Genomic DNA, 12533 nt, shown 5'->3' on the forward strand with positions numbered 1-12533 from the left:
CATAATTTACAAACAGTTGGTCAGACTTTCGTACACTCTTTGTTTTTATCAAGGTAGAATTTCAACAAGCGCTTTAAATCCAAAGAGTTCAGAGCTCTCTCAGCCGGAGTGTCTGGATTGGCAAAAAAAGTGGGAAGAGTGACTGACTGGTTAATGTGAAAATCCGAGACCACCTTAGGGAGGAACCTCGGGTGAGTACGTAACACCACTCTATTCGCATGAAAAACAAGATAAGGCTCTGTAGAGCATAAGGCCTGTATCTCGCTTACCCTGCACGCAGTAGTGATTGCCACGAGAAAAGCAGTCTTCCATGACAGGTGTTGCAGGGAAACCTTATGAATGGGCTCGAATGGGGGGCCCATTAGTTTAGATAGATTCACATTTAGCTCCCAGAGAGGAGAAGGAGCCCTAACAGGAGGATAGACTTTCTAGAGGCCCTCCAGGAAATCCTTAACAACTGGCATTTGAAAGAAAGAAGCCTGAGTGGGAGACTTTCCATATGCTGTTATCGCGACCAGGTGAACCTTTATGGAAGAATACTGTAAACCTGCTTTGGCCAAAGACAATAAGTATGGCAACAGCACCTGTTCTTGACCTCGTATAGGGTCATGACCTTCAGCAGTACACCACATGAAAAAACGCTTCCACTTAAAAGCATAAGACTTTCTTGTAGAAGCCCTCCTAGCCTCGTTTAAAATCTGCATGCAGTCCTGTGAGAGGCTTAAATATCCGTATTGGATGAACTCAGGAGCCATGCTGCTAACCTCAGGGACGGTACAAAAGGGGGTGGTAATGGACGGAGCATCTGAACCAATCAAACACTCGCACCCAGTCAAAAGATCTGGGTTTAATCCATCACTGTTCTTTAGCCCACTCTGCCACCCCAGTTCAGACATGGCTTTATGCAAATTAGTCTGGCCCTGTGCCTCATGGGAAGGCATGGCTTGGCAGTTCGGGCTGGACTGTTCCCATGAGGCACAGGGTCAGACTGATTTGCATATAGCCATGTCTGAACTGGGGTGGCAGATCCGGATGACATGGCAGCTTCCTGTGTGGTACTTTGGATAGGAGAAGAAGGTCCGGATACCACCGGTGGCGACGCCAACCTGGAGCAACTAGGATCATGTCTGTCTTGGCCACGTACAACTTCCTGATCACCAAGTGAATGAGTGGAATCGGTGGAAATCTGTAAGGTCTCTGACCAGTCTATCCACAGAGCATTCCCCTTGGACCCTGGTTGCGGGTACCTGGAGGCGAAGATGCAGCATTTTGCGTTTTCTGCGTCCGCAAAAATATCGATGTCTGGTGTTCCCCAGTTGTGGAAGAGGTCTTGTACAACTTCTTGTTTTAGCACCCAGTCGTGTGCTTCAGCGAAGTGCCTGCTTAGGTCGTCCGCTTGAACATTGAGGACGCCCGGCAAGTGGACTGCAGATATTTTCATATCTCGTGCCAGAAGCCATTTCCAGATTGACTGTGCTTCCAGAGACAGGGGTCAGGATCTTGTTCTACCCTGCTTGTTCAGGTAGTACATCGTTGTTGTGTTATCCATCGGAACAAGCAGAGAGGTAGGCGTTATTGACGTAAAGATCGCTTTGAGAGCTAGAAGTACAGCCACATTCCTTGGATCTGCAATGGTCAAATATGAGCACCCCATCCCTGAAGGGACGCATCCGTCACCAGAGTCTGTTGAGGCCTGTCCTCTTGAAAAGGGACTCCCACGATGAGATGAATCAGTCGTATTCACCATCTGATGGAGAGTCGGACTGACAGAGGTATTGACAACCTGTCCTCCCAGCGATTGGAGATTTGGGACCACTGATCCTCGAGAGTCTGCTGCAGAGGTCTCATGTGAAGACTGGCATTTGGAACAACAAATATGCATGAGGCCATGGACCCCAGTAGGGAGGAAATCTGCCTGGCCGTAGGCTGAGGTGTCCTCGAGAGTATGACACTCGAGGAGATTAGATGATAGTCTCTCCTCCGAAGGATAACCTCTTGCGTTGACAGAGTCCAGAGTTGCGCCTAGATAGTGTATCCTTTGTGTTGGATTGAGGATGGACTTCTTGAAGTTTACATACAGACCGAGCCGATGCAAATGATTAATACATTGGGCAAAGTGCTGTTGCAGAAGAGTGGGAGACGCACTCTTGAGAAGCCAGTCGTCTAGGTAAGGATAGACTAATATGTGCTGTTTCCTCAAGAAAGCTGCTACTACTGCCATGCACTTTGAGAAAGTGCGAGGAGCTGACTTCAGCACGAAAGGCAGGACCGTGAATTGGAAGTGGTTTGATTGGATGCGAGACCGTAGAAACTTCCGATTTTTTGGATTGATTGATATGTGGAAATAGGCATCTTGAAGATCTATGGAACACATCCAGTCCCCTTGATGCAGAAGCGGTATTATTTGATGTAATGCCAGCATTCCAAACTTTTCTTGGAGAATGAATCTGTTGAGATGTCTGAGATCTAGTATAGGCCTGAACTCCTTGTTTGGACCTTTCTTTGGGACCAAAAAATATCGGGAGTAGATCCCTTGCAGACGTTGTTGCCATGGGACCTCCTCGATGGCTTTCTTTAGGAGGAGAGCAGACACCTATTCCCTCAAGAGATGTATATGATGGTTGATAGTCTTTTGAGGAGGAATGGAAGGTGGAGGGAACTTGAATTTGATGGTGTACTCATTCTTTACAATATTCAGCACCCACCTGTCTAGTGTGATTTTTATCCTCTCTTCCAAATAAAACGGTACACTTCCCCCCCACCAGAGTGAGTAACGGAGATAGGGGAAGCAAGCACTCACTTCTGTTGATGTTGCTTGGCAGAAGGTGTGGACTGTCATGAATTGCCACCTCTTCCTCTACCAGGACAACGCTGGGAGAATTGTGACCTTCCTTGATTTTGTTATGAGGACCATTGAGGGGTTTGAACCCTCTGTTGGTTATGTCATTGGTCGTAAGGACGGTACCGTGCCTGAAGTCCTTCCTCTTTTCGAGACCCACAGCTTTAACAGTATCAAGCTCGGTTTTCATTGGAGACATCTCATCATCAGCATGAGATCCGAAGAGTGATGACCCATTGAAAGATGCTGTGCTTCAGGTTTCAGTCCTGTGAGCCTCAGCCAAGCTGAACGTCGAGCACAAATCCCATGCGAGTAGCCATGTGCAGCTAGATCTGAAGCATTCGCCGCTGCATTGATCAGTTGAATAGTTACTAGGCCACCTTCATGCAGGATTTCAAGAAAATCTTGTTTGTCCTCTTTAGGGAGCTTCTCTGTGAAGCATGACAGGGAGTCCCATAATGAGTGATCATATCGACACAGCAGGGCCGCGGCGCTGGCTACTTTCATGTAGGAAGCAGAGGTAGTACACATTATCTTCCCTACAGAGTCAATGGCCTTACTGTCTTTATCAGGGGGCACAGATGATGCTGCTGCCCCGGTCTGATTCTTTCGTGCCGCCGAGACAATAACAGAGTCCGGTGGAGGGTCAGCCCTCAGAAAGAAGGGATCATTATCAGGAGCCTTATATTTCTTTGCGATCCGAGATGGTACAGCCCCTACCGCTGCTGGAGTAAGAAACTTGTCTAACGCAGGCTCCAGCAATCCAGGCACTAGAGGAAGTAAAGGTCTGGAGGAGAACATTTGGTGCAGGGTTTCAAACATCACCGATGTCTTGGTGGTAGAGTCCCGCATTTCAATGTGGAGTTTAGCAGCCCCACGGCAAAGAACCTCATTAAAGGTCAGAACATCATCGATGGGTGATATTCTGCTTGGAGGAGATGAAGAAAGAGTCGGAGAATAGTCTGCCTTGGAATCAGACGTCCCTGTGGAAGACCTATAGCTTTGCCTTCTAGAAGATCGGAGGCGTGATGTTCTACTCCTGGGAGAGCGTGATGATCGCCTCCTCGCCGATGGGGACCTTCTCGGCGTGGTACGCTCGCCTCTCCCCGGAGAATGCACCGACTGTATCAAAGGTGACGTTGATCTTGAAGACCGTGGTAGGTTAATTCTGCGGATCTTCCACTCTTTAATACCTCCCAGCCATCTTTGCGAGATATTGGTTGGTCGGGCCAGACACGGTGCTGGTGAGGGCTCTGGAGATACTTGTACGGTCTGAAGCCCAGGGGAGGAAGAAGCACTCCCTGAAGTCACCACCAGGACGTCACAAGTCGAACGGTCCTTCGACGCCGCCCTAGGTCTCTTCGCTAGAGGAGACGCTGATTTATATCTCCTCGACGTCAACCTCCTCGGCGTCGACTTTGATCTCGACCTCCTAGACCCAGAAGGCCTTTTTCTTGATCTCAACGTCAATCTCCTCGACGGCGATCTCTTCGACGTCTATCTTTTCAGCGACGTCGGCGGCATGTGTCTCGATGTCGAATGGCTGGTTCTCTTCGGCGTCGAAGCCCTTCGGTGTTCGGCTTTACGTCGATGCCAGTGGACCTCTCGACGGCGATCTTGACGTCGGTCCAGAGCCTCTCGGCGGCGAACTTCGATGTCGATGGGTCGCCGTCGAGTCCCGACCTCTTGCCGTCGTAGGGGAGCCAGACTTGGACCCCCTACGCGTGGATGGAGACTTCATCCTCTGTCTCTTCTCACCTTGTCTCGACGGCGAGGGATGCCTCGACGACGAAGGATGCTTCCACGGCGACGGATGTTTCGCCGTCGACTAACATCTCAACGGCGATTTCGATGCCGACTCGGAGCACAGAGGTACCTTGGATGAAGATCTGTCCCTCGACGGAGAAGGAGAGCGATGCCTTCTTTTTTCACCTTTTTCCTTGCGCTTTTTAGGATGAGAAGAGGGCTTTCTGGAATGATGCTCTTCTCGCCCACTAACTGTTTCTCCTCTCTTATGAAGGGAATGCAGCTTGATCTTCTCCCTCTCTCTAAGGGTTCTCTTGGAAAACTTGCTGCAGTGGTAAAATTGGTCTGGCTTGTGGAATGAAGGCAAACAAGCAATACAGACTGAAAGAGGGTCTGACTTGGCCATATTTTTACTACAGGCCGGGCACTTATTAAATAAGGCCGGAAAAATGAACTGACCTAACTGTCACCTGTGGTGCATGATGGAAGCCTGGGGGTTCCTGGAGGTCTTAATGGCACTGCACCAATTTTTCCAATTGTTTTCTATGCAGCCTGTCTAGGCTAAACCTGCCTCTATGATCCTGCCTGTTTTTACCTTTGAAAACATTATTTATATCGATGGATATTTATATTCTGCCAAATAAATCTGTAAAGCACCTCGAGGTCCGTGTCCGGTGTCTACTTGCTGGCTGAGGAAGCAGCGCGAGCTTGTGAGAAACGGAGTTCAGGATATATATATATATATATATATATATATATATGCATATTATTGGCTATTGCTCCGGGATCCCGCACGTGCGCGGGACTATTCAGTGCTTATGACTATTGAGGAGTATCCCCTGGAAGAGAAGCACTGATACTTCTGGACCTTCGTGCCTAAAAAATGCTGCACTTGTGTGGTTAAAATCCTTTATGGCCAATCAACTTGAAAGGTTTTTTCCACTCATATTATGTCTAGCTCTCACTCACTGACCTGGGGTGCCCTCTGGTCTTTAACATATACGTTCGCCCTCTAGCGGATCTAGTAGAAATCCAGGGTTTAACCTTGTTTTGCTACACCGATGACACCCAATCATTTTCTCTTGGTCATCGGATCAGGAAGCAGGCCCACAGGCTCTCATCTCCTGCCACAGTGATGTTGTCAACTGGATGAATACTAATTCTCTTAAACTAAATGGGGAAAAGACTGAGGTGCTTCTTTTGTGTAAAAATCCAACTGTGGAGACCTCAGCTCTGGCCTAAAACTCTGGGGTTCCCTTTCCAAAAAGGGTTGACAAGGTGAAAAGCATGGGCATTTGGCTGGATGCCACTCTGTCCATGAAAGCTCAAGTAGCAAACAAGACCATCTGCTTCGCCACGTTGAAATGGCTTAAAAAGATCACATGGATGCTCCCTCTTTCAGCCCAAAGCACCATGATCCTCTCCAGACTAGATTATGGCAACATCCTCTATTTAGGCTCCGACAAGGCAATAATTAGACGCCTTCAGATTGTTTAAAATGCGGCGGCTAAGTTGGTTTTTCGTCTACCCAAACACTCTTCAGTATCTGGACTCCACCAAGATCTCCATTGGCTCACTGTGGACAAACGCATCAACTTTAAGGCTCTCTGTTTATATACAAAATCAAGAACCACATAGGCCTGCAATTTTTGCAAAAGTTAGCTGTGCCTTACACCCCCCCCCCCCCCCAACATCACAAATTACGCTCTAGTAACCAGTCCCTTTTATTAGTGCCTAGATTCAGAGGTTCACATATTGGTGGCCTGTCCATACTTCTGAAGTCAATTAGAGGTTGTAACTCTCTGACCTCGTTCCGCGAACAGCTGAAAACTTGTTTTTTCTAGGCACCACAAGTAAGTTACCAACCAATGTCTTCCAGCACTGGGAAACCTTATAGGTAGCTATGCGCTATATAATAATTTAATAATAACTGCACACAGATAGCCTGGCACAGAAGGGACTATGTAGGATTAGGTATTGGCCTGGGTAGGCCTTATAATGTTAGTGTACATTCATAGTGAAAGTCGGTGTGGTTTACTATCTTGTCTGAAGACACACTCAGGAAGAAAGCCTTAGAGTGGAGTTTTGCTTCCTTTTGGACTAAAAAGTCCAGTGACAAAGTATCAAAATGGGGTGAAACATGTGCGCCAAGATCAATAACTGATACTTCTAATTAGATATTTGTACAACTTAGGGGTCATCAAGAATGGTCATATTTCTCAGGCGCAGCACAGCATCAGAACCCTTGGACTTTTGTCACCCTGCTGTGCCACATTAATCAAATTTCTCGCCAGCAGCACAAACAAAGGCTCCACTCACACAAAGGGAGCAATTAACCGTACTTCACTCAGTTCCTGAGGAGAAAAGGGGAGGGCTGGGGAGAAGAATCTGCATTATTCACTTTTACACTGTAGCAGGGATGTGTCAGCCCGAGCCCACTGAACAAAGGAGGAAGCCCAGAACTCTGGAGGCAACACATGGGTGGGCTCCTCTTTGAAGTATTGGTGAGAAAGGCCCTGGCAATCATGCTAGTGAGGGTTAGAACGGCGGTCCTCAGAGGAGATGTGATTAGTGACTGTGGGTGTGAAGCCATCTTGATGTGCCCCAGCATGCTGTGCAGGAGGTTTGGACAGTGGCGGAGAGGTGATGTGGTACCCTAGGATTGGGCACAGGTGTCTAGCACTAGGGGGGAGATCTCTTGCACTTTTTGTCAGACCATGACACTATGAATAGAGGCCTCAGCAAAGGACAACTTGAATGGGGAAACCTCTGATGTCCACCTGGAATAGGGCATCGGACTACAGTTGACCCCAGGACTAGTGGGTCTCTCCCCAGGACAATGGAAGCTGGTCCCCTTAGACGCCCTAAGGACTACCTGGAGGAAAAACTGGACTTGTGTGTGAAGGAGAAGAAAAGCACCAGAAGAGAAAGGCCGACACAGGGAGCTAGTGGAACCAGCTCTCTGAAAAAACTGCCACCTCAGAGGCTAGGAGGACTAATGAAAGTGCTCCATGTCGGCTAGGGTGCGCCACCTGGTGGAAAATGAGCCAAAGACCATGTATAACGAGCCCACAGGGCCCGAGCTGCATGCAGAAGGCTGTGACCTTTGGAAACCCTTCCGCCCAGCATGGTCACAGGGTGCGTGGAGCTCCGCTGCAAAGTTACTTATTACCCCTAGGCTGGCCAGGGCCTGGCGTAGGGGGGGGGGGGGGGGGGTTATAGGAGAGTTGGGGGTGGGGAGGTGGTTGGAGGAGGTGGTTGGGAGAGAAGGGTCATTGCAAGAGCATTTTCAATTGTTAATCCTGGGAGGGAGCGTGTGTAGGACACCTCCTCCCCATAGCTCAAAAGGCCCAATACTCCCAAGCCAAGTTTTATCTGTGGGGGCCTGGAACCCCAACGCCATGGCACAGTGCTATAGCACCGCCCTCTCACCCCCCACCCTCCCCCCAAGAAACAACCAAGGGGTGCAGGATCTCCAACTCCAAGCCCTGACAGAGAGAAGGTGGAAGGGGGTGCCCTGAACCAGTGTTGAGGGTGGGTGGGGCAGGAGGGGGGTGCTGGAGTGAGTGTGCGTAGGACACCTCCTCCCTATAGCTCAATAGGCCAAAGCCTCCCAAGCCAAGTTTTATCTGTGGGGGCCTGGAACCCCAACTCCAAGCCCCGACCGAGAGAAGGTGGAAGTGGGTGCCCTGAACCAGTGTCTAGGGAAAGCCGGCCTCCACCACCAAAAACAGCCCTCTTCACGCAGGAGCAGGCACCAAAGGAGAACTTTCGGGTCTGCAAGCAGAATGTGGAAATCATAGTGCTCTCCCAATGGATGTTACTTACCCTGTAAGCATCTGTTCTTGGCATGGAAACTGTGGATTTGCATGCTTTGCATACTCCTGCCATCTAGTGTTGAGTCTAAATGTTTGCAAGTTGTTTTTCTTCGAAGAAGTCTTTTCCAGTCATGGCGTAAGGGGACTCCTCCTTTTGTGATAATGCCCAGGAGCATCAACTCCATTCTTAGATTGTTTTCACACAAGAGAGTGAGAATGGAGTAAGTGATAGTAGTATAGAGTTGTCCATGCGTATGTAGTGTGAAGAATAAAAACTGCAACAACCATAGGTGTCTGGGGAGGTGGGATGGCGCATGTGAACCAACAGTTCTACATACCAAGAACAGATGCTTACAGGGTAAGTAACATAATCCGTTCGAGGCATGTGTGCTGTAGATGCACATGCTTTGCATAGATTGTATAGCAGTACCCTCCGAAAGCGGTGGCTAACCAGCAGGTGTTGCAGTTGATTGAAAAAGTGTTTTTAGCACTGCTTGTTCTACATTGGCTTGTTGACGTGTTAATCCATTCACACCATAATGTTAGGAAAATGTGTGTGGTGTGGACCATGTCTCTGCATTACATATGTCAGCTAAGGGATGTAACCTTAAAAGGCCATTGATGCTTCTATTTTGCAAGTAGAATGTGCTCTAGGATGTATAGTTAAAGTTCTTTTAGCTTTAATACAACATGTTTGAATACGAATACGTTTAACAATCCATCTAGAAATTTAGGAATAGGTTTTCCTTGACGAGTTGAAGTAAATGCAACAAAAAGTTGTTTGTTTTACGGAAATCTTTTGTTTTGTCAATATAGTACAATAGTGCTCTCGACAACAAGTGTGTGTAGAGCCCTTTCTGAATCTGGTTGAGAGAAGAACACTGGTAACTTAACTAGTTGGTAGAAATGAAAAGAAGAAATTACTGTTGGACGGAATTTGGGTTTGTACGAAGAACCACTATCTTCGTGAAGCTGAAAGAAAGGTTCTGCTAAAGTTAATGCCTGTAGCTCACTAACACGTCATGGCAATTAAAAAGACAACGGCCAACGTAATTCCTGATGGATTCTTCTCAGCAACTGCGACCGCGGCGCCCCTGGCTGGTTTTAGTGGCGCACCAGGGTGCCGCGGCGCACAGTTTGGGAACCACAGATCTAGCGTATCAATTGTGTTATTATTACAACATATAACACATTTTCCACTTTGCTACATAACATGCTCCAGTGGTAGGTTTCCGTGCTTCTTTAAGGATTGTCATTTAATCTGGTGGTAGATGTAGGTTTCGAACTCTATGACCTCAGGAGCCAGATCGCTAGGTTGAGCTCCTTCGGGTTTGGATGTCTGTTTTCTTCATGGTTCTGCATAAGAACGTTGGAGGTGAAGTGCAGTTTTTGGTGTGGAACTATTGACAGTTATAGCAGTGTGGTGAACCACAGTTGCCAAGCCCATGTGGGCGTTACTAGAATCATTGTGAGAGATGTCTGCCTGAGTTTCCGAACCAGAAATGGAAGGAGAGGGAGAGGCGGAAAAGCATAAGTAAATATTCCTGACCAGTTCATCCATAGGGTATTGCCTTTGGATAGAAGGTGTGGGAATCTGGAGGCGAAGTTTGGGCATGTTGAGTTTTCTGCTGTGGCAAAGAGGTCTATTTGTGGCAATCCCCATTACAGTATGGGAGGAGAACCTGTGATGAATTTCCCATTTGTGTATTTGTTGCCGCATCCTGCTTAGGAGGTCGGCAAGTTGATTGTGTATTCCTGGAAGATATTCTGCCAGAAGATGAATTTTGTGATGTATCGCCCAACGCCAAATGGTCTGAGAGAGGGGTGGCAGCTGTAAGGAGTGTCTCTCTCCCCCCTCCCCTGTTTTAGTACATAGCACATGGCTACCATATTATCCGTCCAGGCTCAGACAACTTTATTAGGTGATGTTGGGAAGCGTTTAGTGCTAGTTGAACTGCTAGAAGCTCCAAGTAATTGATGTAGAGACTTCTGTGTTTGGTGTCCCATAAACCTTGAATTGTCATATGCTGGAGATGAGTACCCAAACCTGAGAACCCCAACCTGTGCGATATACATCTGCATTTAGTATGACTTGAGGAATGGGGTCGATGAACGGCCACCCTTTTCATAAATTTTGTGTGTTCCACTGCTGCAGAAAGTGAGGAGTGAGGCTGTCTACCAACACTAGATCTGTTAATTGACCCTGTGATTGATTCCACCGACATGCTCTGTTACAGGATCTTGGATGAAGTCTTGCTCAAATTGGCCTTGCTATTGTGGTTCTGGCATGTTGAAGTTCCTAGCTTAATGTGTTCCTCTTTCAGGTTCTTTTTCCCTCTCTGCCCCAACAGAATTCGAAATCCTGCGAGGGATTACTTTCTTTGAATCAGTACTACCATTCCGGCCCTAGGTGTATCTTTCGAAGTTGAGTGCCCATTATTCAGTATGGAGGATGCTTTTCTCTTCTGTGGTGAAGATTCCTTTCCTCCCTCCCCTGTTCTCAAAGTCTTTTGGGGTTGAGCCAGCATCTAAGGGTTTACCACCAACAGTGACTTTTGGCTTTAATTGCTGTGTATTCTGTGTTTAAACTTCCCCCCAGTGACCCAAGATTTCAGCGTCGAGGGGGTCTTACAGGAAGATTCCAAAATTGTCAGCTATGTCTCACTACGGTCTTGTGGCAATACTTGAAAAGCTCCATCTTTGTAAGTGCCTACAACTACCTTGCTGTTAATTCTCTGACCCACTTGGTCAAAGTTACCTTACGAAGAGTCATTCTCATTGTGTAGCCTGTAGTTTTTCCTCGATTTCTAGTTAATTAATTAAAAGTCCACGATAAATCTTGTAGGCTCTGCTCCAATGGTCCATAGACTTCCAAAACATGCTTCCAAGCCCAATGGCAGAAAAAAAATCTCAAGATGGTGACCATGCAGAGGGGTTTTGGGGATTACGTCTATTATCACAGAGGAATGGGCATAGCACAAATGGTCGACAAGGCACAAAGGAGGGAAAAAAAGAAAGACATAAAGAGAAAATTCCAGGACCCGCACACTAGATGGCAAAATAATGCAAAGCATGTAAATTCTGAAAAGATTCATATTGCAAAACTGTCACTATGGTCTAAGGAGAATGAAGTGATTACCCCTGAAAGATTCTCGAAAATAGCTCAATAGAGAAGGGACTGGACTGTTCAACAGACTAGCAAGATAAAATGTAGCTCATTTCCATACAAATAATTCCTCTGATAGTGCATCATCTAGTGCATCAGTCACGTTCAGAGACTGACAGGAGGAACTAGCAACACAAGGAAGGCCATGAGGCCCAGGAACTACAGCACCGCTCTTCCTTGACAAGATGAAGAGAAAAAAGGTCACTATTTCTTTAACATGGACCAAATACTCAAGACCCAGAAACACTCACCTGGGGAGCACTGAATTGTCCGGGTTAGAAACAAGTGAGATTTCTCTAAACTGAAAAGCCCCATTTGAGGTTGTCATGCCTGAATTTTGTAGAAGAACCTGAGAGCAGTTTGCTTAATGCAATTAGTAGTTCAAGTAAGGATACATTAACTACTTGAAAGGAGCCAGAATTTATTGGATTTTTTTCTCAGTTACAGAAAATCAAAAGTCTGGCTTCTTGCTGGTGTGTAGACATGTGTCTGAGCATTAGAAAGGAGTCAGACATGAGTTTGGTTTTATTTAAATTAAAGAAATATCTAAACTGTGTATGGCTCTTTGCTGGACCACAAACACACATTTCTTTGATGTGCAATGCTTCTCTGGAGTTGTACATACTGAATTAGGAAATGGGGACTTGAAGTCCCTCACCTACCAATGCCAACCTTCTCAATTATTTCTTCTGCTGGTGGAGTGGGAGTGGTGGTGGAAAGAGAAGGGTAGGAGTTGGTCTGCTCCTTTCACCCTCTCTCCTAACTGCTTACCTCCTAACAAAAGAAAAATGTGGACAAAACAGGCGACATTGCCCAGAGGGGATCTGGGGTGGGGGTGGGGGGTGGGGGAGGAGGGGAGTAATAGCTGCCCTTGGCTTCTTATCCATAGCCCTGCATACCAATTCAATCCTTGGATGGATCTCAGTCGGGTGAGTAATCCCTCGCAGGTCTATCCAGTATGAGA

At 47.2% G+C, this 12533-nt stretch overlaps 1 protein-coding gene across 2 annotated transcripts in view; it reads right to left on the bottom strand.

Annotated features, from left to right (window-relative positions):
• The window catches only part of TLK2 (tousled like kinase 2), a 1405344-nt gene that overhangs the window by 1011230 nt on the left and 381581 nt on the right, over positions 1-12533 (bottom strand). The window lies entirely within an intron of this gene.

This window comes from Lissotriton vulgaris, chromosome 5 (genome assembly GCF_964263255.1).
Source record: "Lissotriton vulgaris chromosome 5, aLisVul1.2, whole genome shotgun sequence".
In the NCBI taxonomy this organism is placed as follows: domain Eukaryota; kingdom Metazoa; phylum Chordata; class Amphibia; order Caudata; family Salamandridae; genus Lissotriton; species Lissotriton vulgaris.